Genomic DNA, 14,839 nt, shown 5'->3' on the forward strand with positions numbered 1-14,839 from the left:
ATCATTATAGTGATTTGTAAGTAATTCACTGTGCTTTGATACTGGACTATCTGGATTTCTAATACAATGACGGAAGGCTACTGGATACAGTCAAGTACTTGCGAAGTCTATGTGTAGATCAAGATGGGATTGACTTCTCTGAATTATAGAAGCTAATGTATCGCTGTATTTCAATTTAGTAAAACTTTGGTCAGGATAATCTATGAGATAGATTTGAAAAGTTGAAATACAATATAAATAAAATATTCAAGGTTGACAGTTAACTCTAGATCATCCTAAAGCATTCAAGGTCAAAGAGATGAATTACGCGGTAACTATATGCATAGGTTCTGAAATATTTTTTTATAATTATTCAACCTATCCGAACATTAAAAACTATTACTAGATGGTATCTTCGATTAGTACAGAAAATGATTTCTGTGCTATCGACTTAGTATTCGAATCTATGAAGTCATGCACAAAAGTCAAACATCATAAAAAAGTATTGACCTATGTTTATATGTCTAATTTGAAAGTACTTGATTTAATTGAATATATAGATTAGCTTGATTGAGAATTAAGTTATGGGTCAAATGAGATTGAAGAGTTGACTATGTCTAGCTAGCACTACACATAAAGTTCAGGTTCAATCTCGGAGATGAACAGTTTTTGATCTATGATCTAAAGAGCCTACGAGAGATTGGATGAAAGTACTAATTAATTTTAGATTAGATCTAATTTAATTAAATTTAATTAAATTTAAAATTTTAAGTTAGACTTGATCTTAAATCCTAAACAGTTTAGGATTGACAGCCTTTCGAAATTATTTCGAATCAGCTTCGAATTGGATTCAAATTGTTTCAATTTTGGAAGAGATCCTTAGAGTCTATTTTTATTGAGACTCTCTCACCTCCATGACCGACCAACACCTGGTATGGTGTTGGTTATGGGCCACCCCACATGGGTATGGGTGTGGATGCATGTAGGCACCAATCTTTTCTCAACTAAGAGTCCTTTTTTGATAAGTTATGGATTGATTCAAAGCTTGTTTGAATTAGAAATTCTAATCTTATGGGTCATGGAGAATCATCTATAAATAAGAAGGATCTCTACCTATGAAATATAGTAATCAAATTGTGAGAAAGAGAGAAAGAGAGAGAAAAGTGTGAGAACTTGTGGGCGTCACCTTTGGGCATCCTATCTTGGCATCCCACCTCTTGCCACCCCTCCTGCTTGCCGTGGCCCCTCTTTTGGATGTCCTCCTTACTAGTGTGAGGTGTCACACTAGCAGCTCTCTTTCCTCTCTTGGTGGCCTTGCAAAGGTGCTTCAATCTGAGGCTTCATCCCACTTTCCTGTGGAGCTTGACGCATGTAAAGTAGAGGGGCTGCAGATCTAGGCCTATGTGAGGGTTTGAATCCAAATTTTGGAGATTTGATCTCTATTTTGCTGTAATCTAGGTAAAGATTTGATCTTTATTTAGTTTAACATATAAAAAATTTTAGATGCAACACTGGTTATCCATTAGAAATAGGCTTTCTTTCCCTTCAATTGGTATCAGAGCTAGGCTTTGATACATGGATGCATAACTAATTTTTTTGAATTATTTATGTATTGTATATAATTAAAATTTTATGTTAAATATTAAATCTAATTTAAATCTATTTAAATAAAATTTATGATCTGATTTTGTTTGGATTATATAAACCTAATCAATGGTTGATTAAGGTTAGTTATAAGTTTGTTATAACAAAATTTTATTGTTACTAAATTTTATTAGAATAATAATCTGATTTAAAATCTATTTTAAGTTAATTTTAACAAAATTTTAATATTGTTATTTTGGTTATGAAGTTGAACTTATTTTAGATCTGAATTGAATCTATTTTGATAGATTTTTAGATCTAATTTCTAACAAAATTCTGCACTATATCAAAATAGATTTAACCAAAAAATTAATCCTTATACATTCATGTTTGTATCTAATTAATTTTTTATATGATACCAGATCTAAAATTAATATTTTATAATCAATATAAGATATATTTTAGATCTGATATAATATATATAATACATCAAATATAATTAAATTTAATGAAGAACATGATTGATAAGATCAAAGACATATTCATGACATAAATTATTTTATCAAAATTATATGTTGATATGATTGTATATGAAATTAGATTTCAGATCTTAGTAGCTCAGTACTCAGATTGATGAAATCTCTAGATCGTTCGATCATAAGAGATCAAAAAGATCAATCTCTCTCTCTTGTCCATTCGACGGATTCTCTTATGATGTGTAGGAGTGTCATTATGATCTGATTTCATGAAGAAAAAAATAAACAATTTTTTATGAATTATTTTGATCATAAATATGTTTAGATTAGATCTAAAGTGATTTATGATTCATTACAATAAGATAAATTTAGATATAAAATTATTTTAGAATCTGAAAAGTATGTTATATTAGATGTAATCAGTATTGATCTAAAAATTATCATGATGTATGTATGAAGTTTGGATCATACCTATATAAGTTTAATTATTAAATATATTATAAAAATTTATTTTCATGATTTGAAATATATGGTATGCTTCACTTGAAATGTTGATAGAATAGTTCTACAAATTGAAGCATACATTCGATATATTTAATTATGAATTAAGTTTAAACGATCTAAATTTAAAAATTAAAGATCATTAAGACATCACATAAATTGATGGGCTATAGGTTAGCATGAATCAGATCCTTTAATTGGGTTAGATTTAGGGTTAGAAATAAATATGGATCAAAAAAAATTTTGATTAAATCTAATCAAAAATTGAATTAGATTAGATCAAAATTTTTCTAGATCAACCTCAATAGTTGAAGTTTGATCAGGTCCATATTTTTGACCTTAATAAATGGACTATGATCATGACTCCATAGTTGAGCCTGAATCTTCAGGTGGATCAAATCGAAACTAATTAACCAGTTGGTATCTAACGTAAGTCTGACAGATTCGATCAAGTGGTTATTAATTAGAAGTTATTCACCTAGATGGTGTCTACGGTGAGTTAATGATATATCTCTCCCACTGATCTCACTTACCTGACCAATATGATAGATTATATTTTGATTAGATCACTAGTCGATTCGAGCTGACCCATGCCATCAAGGTTAATCAGTATGACTGATTTAGGTGTCTTTAGACTAGCTTGTGTCTAATCCTCTAAATGACTTGATGAAGTCAGTAGGAGGATTTACGACTTGTAGGTCAACTTTTTTTCTTATTCTCAAATCAATAAAATTAAATTTTGTTAATTATTAGGTCCATAAAATGATACAGTTATGGAGATAACTTATTCATAGCCTCCCATTAAGGTACATGATATTGAGTTCAATATTCTAAATAGGCATTGGAGGTATCAAACGCATGGTATCTATTACGTATTGAAATTATCATCCATCATATGACCATCTTATTGTACCTTCAGATCAATACTCAGGTTGATCGAGCCACACTTGGATCTAGACATTCATTTGTTAGATGCATTTGATATTGTCATGTTAATGGTTGGATCTAATCAGAATTTTCAGCGGGGGTGCCACATGCCTGTTGAAGGAATATCTGGGGCAAAAATCTAATTGCTAGAAGTTGTTTCAAGAAATAATTGGTTATGAACCTATCCATGGATACACTAAAGTTGATCGAGCCACACTTTGGGCCGAATACAGTCTGTATGAATTCTAGTACTTGCTAAAAAATTAATGTAATTCTTCGAGTTGGAGGTAGAGGCTACAATTCGTATAAAATAGTGAGAGAACTTTTAGACTAAAGTCCATATCTTTGAGATTGATCGAGCCACACTTTGGGCCGAATGCAGTCTGTATGGATTCTAGTACTTGCTAAAAAATTAATGTAATTCTTTGAGTTGGAGGTAGAGGCTACAATTCGTATAAAATAGTGAGAGAACTTTTAGACTAAAGTCCATATCTTTGAGATTAAAAGTAATTCATATATTAATAGATTTTTATTTTTTCTTTCAGCTATGGTTAACACATTATCCCTTCATTCGCTGTTGGACAGCGACACGCTCATCAGACCCAACTTCGATAGCTGATATCAAAAGTTGAAGATCATCTTAGAGCATAAAAGGATTCTGTACATCCTTATAGATGAGGCATGTGAAGAACCTACTACCAGTGCTCCTCGTGCCTCGAGAGATACTTATCTAAAGTGGCTCAATGATCATACAACTGTATGTTGTGTGATAAGGGCAGCGATGAACGATGAACTTAACCATAAGTTTGAGGATGCATAACCAGAGCAGATCATTTAAATATTGAATGAGTTCTTCGACACCCCTGAGGATGGAGAGAGACACAAATCTCCTGTGTAGTATTCAATGCCCGTATGTGAGAGGAGACTTCAGTTATCGATTATGTACTGTACATGATTGAGCAGATTGAACGTCTGAGCAAACTTGACTTCCGTTGTATGAACTGTTAGACAAAGATGCTATCCTCAACTCGCTACTAAAATTTTACCTATCCTTTCTCAGTTATTACAGAATGACGAAGCCTGCAGTGAACTACTATGATTTGCTAGGATTACTGTAGACTTTTGAGAAGGATCACTAGCTCCAAAAGAAGCCGGTGCATATTATGGAAGGTTCATCTATAGGTCATCGATCCTTTAAAAGAGGAAAGAAGAAGAAAGTGCAGAGAACTCATGCCATCGATCCAAAGCAGAGCAAAACATCGAAAGTCGACAAGAGCCAGGTAGAATGCTTCTTTCGCAAGAAGCTAGGTCATTGAAAAAGGAATTGTCTTGCTTACATAGTCATCCTTGATCCAAATAGGCCTAAGAACAAGAAAAAGAAGCAAATGGTTGCTTCATAAGATACTTATATGATAACTCCTTGTAATTCCTCTATTTGTGATACTACTACTTGGGTATTGGATACCGGAAGTCTGATTAATATATGTAATTTGTTGCAAGGACTACAGATAAGTAGGAAGTTTTGAGAGGACGAGTGGTTCCTAAACATTGGAGATGGAAGTCTTGTTCCAGTTCTGACTTTAGAAACTTTATAGCTTGTCTTCGAGTCCAGTAGTGTCATATTAGATGATTGTCATTATTGTCCTTTTTTTTTATGAATGTCATCTCTGTAGGCCTTTTGGACAAACTTGATTTTAAGTTTATAATAAAAGATAATTTTTTTGATATCATTATGAATAATACTGTAATTATGCGAGGATAATTAAGACATGGCATATACATAATATCATGGTCTGTTGGTATAATGTATACATCCAATAAACACCATAAAATAGATAATGTCAGTGAATCCTACCTCTGGCATTGTAGGCTTGATCATATGAATAAGAATAGGATTGACAGATTAATCAAGGAGCGTGTCCTTAAAATAGATGATTGTGAATCATTACCAACCTGCAAATCCTGTCTACTTAGTAAGATGACTAAATCATATTTTAAGAGAAAAGGTGAAAGAGCCAATAATGTCTTAGGTCTAATACATACTGATGTATGCGGACTTATGAACATAAGTGCCAGAGGAGGATGCTACTACTTCATTATGTTTACAGACTATCTATTGAGATATGGGTATGTCTATCTTATAAAGCATAAATCAGAATCATTTAAAATATTTAAATGATTCTGTAGTGAAGTAGAGAAACAGATTGAAAAGATTATTAAGATCCTTTGATCAGATCGAGGAGATAAATACCTCACCAATGACTTTCTGACATATCCAGAAAAGAATGAGATTCTCTCACAGTGGACCCCTCTTGGAACACCACAATATAACAGAGTATCAGAAAGGAAGAATCGAACCTTGTTAGACATGATGCGATCTATGATGGGCTTTGCGAGTCTACCAATCTTCTTTTGGGGAGATGCTCTAAAAACTATTTGCTATATTTTGAATAAGGTGACGAGCAAGTCTGTCGATAAAACTTCGTATGAGATATGTACTGGGAGTAAGTCGGTGCTCTCACACTTTAGGATCTGGGGGTATCCAATTTATATCAAGCATTTAAAGACAGATAAGCTTGGACCTAAATCCAATAAATGCTTGTTCGTGGGTACCCAAAGGAAACTAAGGGGTACTACTTCTACCTCGCTGAAGATCAAAAGGTGTTTGTCAGCAACAGGACAGTCTTTTTGAAAAAGGAGTTTCTTAGAGAAGAAACTAATGTCTATAAAATTAAACTTGGTGAGGTTCAAGAGATGGAAGGATTGACACACACAGAATTGGATTTGATTGGAGAATCAAATTCGGAGTTAGTAGAGGCACCATTGAGGAAATCCAATAGAGTACCACATCCATCGGATATATACTATGGTTTCTTAAACCAGGACGGTGACCCCATCAAACTAGATGAGAACAATGAGGATCCGATCACTTATATGGAAGCCATACAAATGTCCGACTCTCAGAAATGGCTTGAGGTCATGAAGTCCGAGATGAAGTCCATGGAGATCAATAGTGTATGGACACTAATTGATCCATCTGAAGAGATAAAACTCATAGGGTGTAAGTGGATTTTCAAAAGAAAAAGAAGAGCGCATGGGAAGGTAGAGACCTATAAAGCCTGTCTAATTGCCAAAAATTACTATCAGCATTATGGTATTGACTATAACGAGATGTTCTCTCTTGTGGTAATACTCAAATCTATCCAGATTATGCTTGCTATAACTGCACACTTAGATTATGAGATCTGACAAATAGATGTCAAAATCACTTTCCTTAATGGGGAGCTGAAAGAAGAGGTGTATATGATACAGCTTGAAGGGTTCACATCTACAGACGAGTCTAAGGTGTGTAAGATAAATGGTACATTTATGAACTTAAACAGGTATCTAGGAGTTGGAACATACATTTTGATAAGGTGATCAAAATGTATGGCTTTGTTAGGAACGGAGAAGAGCCTTGCATCTACAAGTGAGCTACCGACTTTGTAGTTATCTTTCTTGTACTGTATATAGATGATATACTGTTAATAGAAAATGATATTTTAGCTTTACAGAGTGTAAAGTTGTGGTTGTTATCACAGTTATCCATGAAGAACTTGAGAGAAGCATCCTACATCCTAGAGATGAAGATCTATAAGGATAGATTTAGAATGTTGCTTGGACTGTCTCAATCTACATACATTGATATCATGTTGAAATGGATCAATATGAAGAATTTTAAAAAAAGCTATCTTCCGATAGGTCATGAAATTACTCTCTCCAAGAAGGATTGTCCAACAACCCCTCAGGAGAGACATCATATGAGTAGAATACGATATGCTTTGACAGTGGGATCTATTATATATGCTATGATATGTACGAGATCAGATGTGGCCTATTCACTAAGGATAGTGAGTAGGTACCAGTCTAATTCAGATGAAAATCATTGGAAGGTTGTGAAGACAACCCTTAAGTATTTGAGAAATACTAAAGACCACTGGCTTATCTATGGAGACACTAATCTGAAACTTTTGGGATACACTGATTTCAATTTTTAGTCGGATAGTGATAACAGCAGAAGCATATCGAGCTACATATTTATCTCGAATGGAGGAGCTATTTGTTGGAAGAGTTTCAAGCAACATATTGTGGTTGATTCTATATGCGAAGTGAAATACATTATTACATCGGATGCTGCAAAAGAGGTGGTGTGGTTGAAAAAATTCATTACTGAGCTTAGAGTTACACCTTCTATTGATGGTCCCGTCCTACCATACTATGACAGTACTGGAGCTATAGCTTAGGTGAAAGAACCAAAGTCACACTAGCGCATCAAATATATTCTGCACCACTACCACCTAGTACGAGAGATCATAGACTGAGATGACGTCAAGCTTCAGACGATCGACGGAAAGGAGAACCTAACCGATCCCTTCACTAAAGCTCTCGGTATCAAAGAGTTTGATGATTTCAAATGAAAGATGGGCATAAAATACTGTCCCGATTGGCTTTAGTCCAAATAGGAGTTGTTAGAAAATATATCCTAAAATCAATCATATGACGATTGAGTTTTTATTGTATATAAATTATTTATTAATAAATAAAAATTATTTTGATATTATTCATCATAAAGTTGCATCTTTCTTGTAGAACTCTTGTGTCGTGATGAAGTCCTTAAAACTATGTAAGCAATCGATAAAGGAGGATTTATCGTATAGTTCTTAAATATATTCGCAATCAAATGATACGTCATTACAGGATGATAACGTTTATCGAATGGAGGTTGTTGTGTGCCATATGGGTTGATTGTCCTCTTAACCAAAGAGTGTGGTGATATTGATATGGTATACAGGGAGATGTAGGACTATATTGTCACTGAACAAGTAGCTTACCTGCTGAGTGATCTACTATCAAGAGCTGCTCGTAAAATATATGGATATAAATATCCCTCAGACTTGAGATCACTATAGTGACGTACAAGCAACTCACTGTGCTTTGGTACTGGACTATCTAGATTTCTAATGTAGTGACGGAAGGCTACTTGGTACAGTCAAGTACTTGCAAAGTTTGTGTGTGGATCAAGATGGGATTTACCCCTCTGAATTATAGGAGCTGATGTATCACAGTATTTTAATTAAGTAAAATCTTGATCAGGATAATCCATGAGATGGATTTGAAAGGTTGAAATATAATGTAGATGAAACACTCAGGGTTGACAGTTAACTCTAAATCATCCTAGAGCATTCAGGATCAAAGAAATGAATTATGTGGTAACTAAATACATAGATTTTAAAATATTTTTTTATGATTATTTGATTTATTTGAATATTAAAAATCATTGTTAGATAGTATCTTCGATTAGTACAGGAAACGGTTCCTATGCTATCGGCTTAGTGTTCAAATTTATGGAGTCACACACAAAAATCAAGCGATGTAGGAAAGTATTGGCCTATATTTATATGTCTAATTTAAAATTTTTTGATTTGATTGAACATATAGACTAACTTGATTGAGAATTAAGTTATAAATCAAATGGGATTGAAGTGTTGACTATGTTTAGCTAGTACTACACATGAGGTTCAGGTTCAATTCTAAGGATGAACAGTTTTTTGATCTATGATCCAAGGAGCCTATGAGAGATTAAATTAAAGTGTTAATTAATTTCATATTAGATCTGATTTAATTAGACTTAATTGAGTTTAAAATTTTAAGTTAGACTTGGTCCTAAATCCTAAACAGTTTAGGATTGACAACCTTTCGAAATTATTTCAAATCAGCTTCAAATTAGATTCGAATTGATCTAATTTTAGATGAGATTCTTAGAATCCATTTTCATTGAGACTCTCTCACCTCGATGACCGACCAGCACCTGATATAATGCTGGTTGTGGGCCGCCCCACATGGGTGTGGGCATCGGTGCATATAGGCGCCAAGTTAGGCGCCAATCCTTTTTCAACTAGGAGTCCTTCTTTGATAAATTATGAATTGATTCAAAGCTTATTTGAATTAAGAATCCTAATCTTATGGGTCATGAAAAATCATCTATAAATAGGGAGGGTCTCTACTTATGAAGTATATCAATCAGATTATGAGAAAGAGAGAAAGAGAGAGAGAGGCATGAGAACTTATGGGTGTCATCCTTGGGCGTCCTATCTTGGCATCCCACCTCTTGCCGCCCCTCCTCCTTGCCGTGGCCTCTTTCTTGGGCATCCTCCTTGCTGGTGTGAGGCATCACACGAGCAGCTCTCTTTTCTTCCTTGGTGGCCTTACGAAGGTGCTTCAATTCGAGGTTTCATCTCACTTTCCTGCGGAGCTTGGATGCATGCGAAGTAGAGGGCTTGCAGATCCAGACCTACGCGAGGGTTTGAATCTAAATTTTAGAGATTTTGATCCCTATTCCACTGTAATCTAGGTAAAGATTTGATCTTTATTTAGTTCAACATATAGAAAATTTTAGATGCAATCTTAGTTATCCGCTAGAAATAGACTTTCTTTTCCTTCAATTAATACCTCATTACTGGCAACTGAAGAGCCGAAGATTGAAGCTTTAGGAGAACGTTGGGGTTGGATTGATGGGAGGCCTAAACTCTTTGGAAGATTGGAGCACCTCGGTCATTATATCAGTGGTAGGGATTGAGAGATGGCCCAAAACTTGAGGAGGCTCCTAGGACTTTTAGAATGAAGAGGGCGAGGAATGGTCAAAGAGGACAAGTCAATTTCTCATTCAGATGAGTTCGACCTTTTGAGGACTTGGAATATGTTGAATCAATGGTTGCAACAACAGTCTCGAGCAATGCATCTTTTGAATCCTCGTTGATATCCAATTTATTGTGGACTTAAAAGATACAGCCTTACCTATCCTTGCCAAGCACCTCACTCTACTACTTCTTAGCTATAGCAAAAAAGGAGGAATGGGCTTGGGCTTGGGCTTGTGGAGACCCGCTTTTCTCCTCTCCAAGGTAGAGACTTCAGTTTTTGTTGGTAATAGCCAAATTAAGGGAGTCTTTACCAAAGCTGGGGGGTGTTGGAATTGGTTAGATAAGTATAAGTGTACATGATTTACACCTAAGCAAATTAGTTCCACTTGATCAGAAGCATATAGATATCTTCGCTTTCAGTGGAAATTGAGATCTTGCCTATAGATGGTAAGCAAGATTTGTCATCAGTTGGCAATAAATTAAAAAAAAGATCAATTACTAAGAGGTGAACCAATGTTGATCTGGGCGAAGATGGCGGTGGCACTCTTGGAACAAATATTAATGATGCAAGTATTCCACCAATCCATGAATTCTCTGGCCATGGCAAACAAATGGTTGAAGGAGGCAAAATTATAGTTCAAGTACAATTGCTTATAAAAGAAGTCTACCAATGTGATCAAATATGACTCAACAATAAGTAGTCAACCAAAAAATGGAGTACTCAAAGAACAGAGGGGTGGATAACAAAAGCCTTGAACAAGACAAAATTGGAAGGCTAAAAAATTAGGAGAATAATGCTCAGCCGAGTATTTATTATTGATTGATTATCTCTATAATCGATTTGATGTGAAGATCTCTAGGAACCAAAACTATCCCTCCAAAGAATCCCCAACTTTGGTATCTTCTGAACATGTTGGCTTGTAGGAATACCAGCCAAGTTGGTTTTGGGAAATGAAGAAAATAGAATTGGAGATTTATGCTTCTATGGGCTGTGCCTTTATAGGGTATCTTGAAATAGTCTGTGAAAGTAAGAAAATGGTCCTCCTAGTGAGCATACTGCTGATCAAGGGGAGTGGTTTCAAATACATCGAATAGGGATATAGTTAGATTTTTGGGAACTAAGTATACAACCATATCTGAAAACTAAAAAGGACATCCACATCCCCAACTTGCTAAATTAATTCTTCTAAGATCCTAAAAAAGATGAGCCAAAGTCATCAGTCGGTCCTCAGCCAAGGCAATGACCTACCTGAGGTGTGCCTTAATAATTGTGACTAATCAAGAGCATAACAAGGTATTGCAACCCCAGAATGAGAAATAGGTGATATACTTTTGATGCAAGAATAGTCTGATACGCTAGTGGAAGGCTTATATATAGGCATTGTAGCTAGCTTTTTACATAAATCTAAGTTGAAATCATTTTTGAGGACATCAACAGGAGTGTTGGCATTATATATTTCGTCAGTAGGTTTGAGGTTGAGGTGAATACCTAAGTTCAGTAGACTAGGGCTAGTCATACCATAGTTCAAGTAGAAATTATTGGTCAAGGGATACCCAAAGCAAAGGGTGGCAAGCATCAGAAATCAATTGGCCATTGGAGGGGACTTGGAAACGGCTAAGATATCTGAGATGCTATTATTTTCTTAGATAGATGACTTCTATTGGGAGACACAACCAGAACAATAGTTCCAAAGGTTATACCGAGTAGGCCATGGCTGGTGAAGGTTAGGTTTTTTTTATATGAAGATTTTAAACCCTGACCTCTCATAAAGAAATATTTCCTTAGGATGACGAGGAAATACAAGGGAGAGGGACGTCGGCACATGGGACTTGAAGATAGGGCCTAGCATAAAAGATTGAAAGGCTCTTGAATCAATACATGAGGGTTCATTGATTGCAAATTCCTAAAATGCTCTAGTTGTTCGTAATCTTACAGGCGAGGGTGTGAAGAGAAGCAGGATCTTCACTTATCTTACTATGAGACAAATGCGAGTCTGCAACAGCTCGGTAAAGACGAAGAGATCTTGGAGAATAGAAATTCTTAAGGATGTTGAAGGTGGAAGACAACCTTTTGAGACTTTATAAAGATCTCTACACCATATGGAACCATATCTTAGAAAGATTCTAATTGATTATAGTAATTTAGGAAGCAGCCTAATCAAAAAGGTTAGCTGGTTCAAGCTAAAACCTGGTCAATCCTTAGGACAAGGAATGTTTTCGGTAGGAATCATGATCAGAAGAGGAAAAACCCCTAATAGGCATGGGAATTCTGAAAGGCATATTTATTTTAAATGCTTGGTGTTGGTATCTGTTGCAGCATAGATGTGGTGTTTAGAGCCGTCAAAACAGGTCGGTCCGGCCCGTGGAGGGCCGGCACTTCATAAATCGGGCCCATTAGGGCCGGGCCAAAAAAACTCTTTTGATAAACGGGTCATCAAATAGACGGCTCCGTCCTAACCCTTATAAGTGAAGGGCCTAAACGGATCGGCTCTTATAGCTCACCAAAAAAATTAAAATAATTATAAAAATTAAAAAAATTAAAAAATTATAATAAATTAAAAAACTCTCAAATATAATACTTCATCAAATAAATAAATAAAATCAATCCCTACATCAAATTTTAAAACACCAAAAGTAAACATGAAAAAACTTCAAAATTTTTGTAATAATATCATAATCTCCATTCTCCATAAGAAAAAACACCACAGACTAATTAAACTCTACAAAATCAAACAAACTAAGAAGTAATAAATATTGTTCAAATAACATTGAGTCCAACTATTGAAATTCAGTCCATGTTCTTAAGATTTTTAGTAATGACTAATGAGGCATAGAAATGAGAAAATTGATATTTTAGAAATAATTGGTTATTTACTGATTACTTTAAATGGTTAAGTTATTTTAAAATAATTTTTTTTAAAAAAATGGGTTGGCCCGCGGGCTAGACGGGCCAACCCTTCACGGGCCGGGCCATAAACGGGTCGGGTTAAAAAGCCCTTTTGTTGAACGGACTGCTAAAACACTGGCCCAGCCCTACTATTTTAAGGGTCTAAATGGGCCAGTCCGTGGGCCAAGGCCCGTTTTGATGGCTCTAGTGGTGTTCAATACATCATATCAACCTCCTGTCAACAATAGATGGTAAGATGAGGAGGCATAGTTTACACCATATCTTGATACTTGGATCATAATACACATAATAGCTTTGAGAGAGAGTACAACAAAGGGAATTTTAGTCCAAAGGGGTTCTTGAATCAAGTATGTAAGCCCAAATACTAAAGTTTTGATATTATTTGTTATGCTCTCGATCCGAAATTGTGAGCTGAAGATCATGGTAACCGCCACATATTTATGAAGAACTCTCTCTATAAACATGCAAGGTATCTCATCACGATATTAATGCATCACAATAGAATAAAATTAAAATAATTATTATTCATCTTTAATTCAAATAACTAAATCAAATGTCTTACATCCAATAAAGTTTCACTACAAAATAAAACAATAGTTCTAAGTTTAATGAAATTGACAATGCTAAATCTCGCCTCTAAAAGCTCTGTCCCAATATTATTACTACACTCGTAATTAATATCTGAATCTGAAAAAAAATAAAAAGAAAGATAATGAGCTAAACAGCCTAGTAAGTAATAAATATCTCAACTAGACATTTCAGATATTATATAATATTCAAGAATAATACTGTGAATAAATATAAAAATATATTTTATGCTAATTCAATATAAATCCAATCTTTTCAAATATTTATACACAATATAATCATAAATCTGATTCGAATCAAAACATTCATAACCTAACAGCCTCGACTATGACCAGCGTTTAACCCTTATTAACGGGGTCCATTGAATACCAGCACACAACCCCCACTAGCAGGGTCCACTAAATTCTAGCACACAATCCCCACTGGCAGGGTCCACTAAATAACAGCGCATAACCCCCACTGATAGGATCCACTGAGTACCAATGTATAATCTCCATTGGCGGGGCCCACTGAAACATAGTTAGGCTGAGAGCATAAATCCGATCTGTATCAAAATACTTTTGTATCATAATATATCATAATTTTTACTGAATATATGCAAAATCAATAATCCATAGTATTTCAGAATCACTTTTCTTTCAAAACATAATTTCATAAATCATGCATAATTCTAAGAATAATTATATTTGCTTTCAAAATAAATATGAAATATCTCAAAAAGATAATTCATTACTTACTTTTTACAGACCACTGAACGAACAGATTGATTAACCTTTAGGAGATTCTTCAATGCCTATTATTCAAAATTATATTCTTGCATTAAAATTAAATCTAAACAAATCCATAAATCAAAACCTTACTTAGGATCGGACTCTTCACTAAACTCGATCAAAATCATCAAAAAGAAGTCTTTCACTATGCTAATCTTAAAAAAATAACTTTAAGAGAGAGAGAAATCCATCAAGAGAGAAAAATAATATAGAGAGAGAAAGTCTATTTTTAGAGAGAGAAAATAGGGTTCAGGCTGAAGGGAGAGAAAAAAAGAGGGAGAGAGAGGAGAGAGAAAATCCTCTCTCTTCTTTTTTTTTTCTTCCCATGGTTTCTTTTGGACGAAACAAAGGATTTTTTTTCCAACAAAATCCGACGAGCCCGGTCATCGACGATCATGCACACAAGCAAGGGAAGGAAGGAGGAGAAAA

General features: G+C 34.7%; 1 pseudogene; it reads left to right on the forward strand.

The window, feature by feature from the left end:
• The window catches only part of LOC105034100 (peroxisome biogenesis protein 16-like), a 99,223-nt pseudogene that overhangs the window by 18,041 nt on the left and 66,343 nt on the right, over window positions 1–14,839 (forward strand).

Source organism: Elaeis guineensis, chromosome 12, assembly GCF_000442705.2.
Source record: "Elaeis guineensis isolate ETL-2024a chromosome 12, EG11, whole genome shotgun sequence".
NCBI classification, from domain to species: domain Eukaryota; kingdom Viridiplantae; phylum Streptophyta; class Magnoliopsida; order Arecales; family Arecaceae; genus Elaeis; species Elaeis guineensis.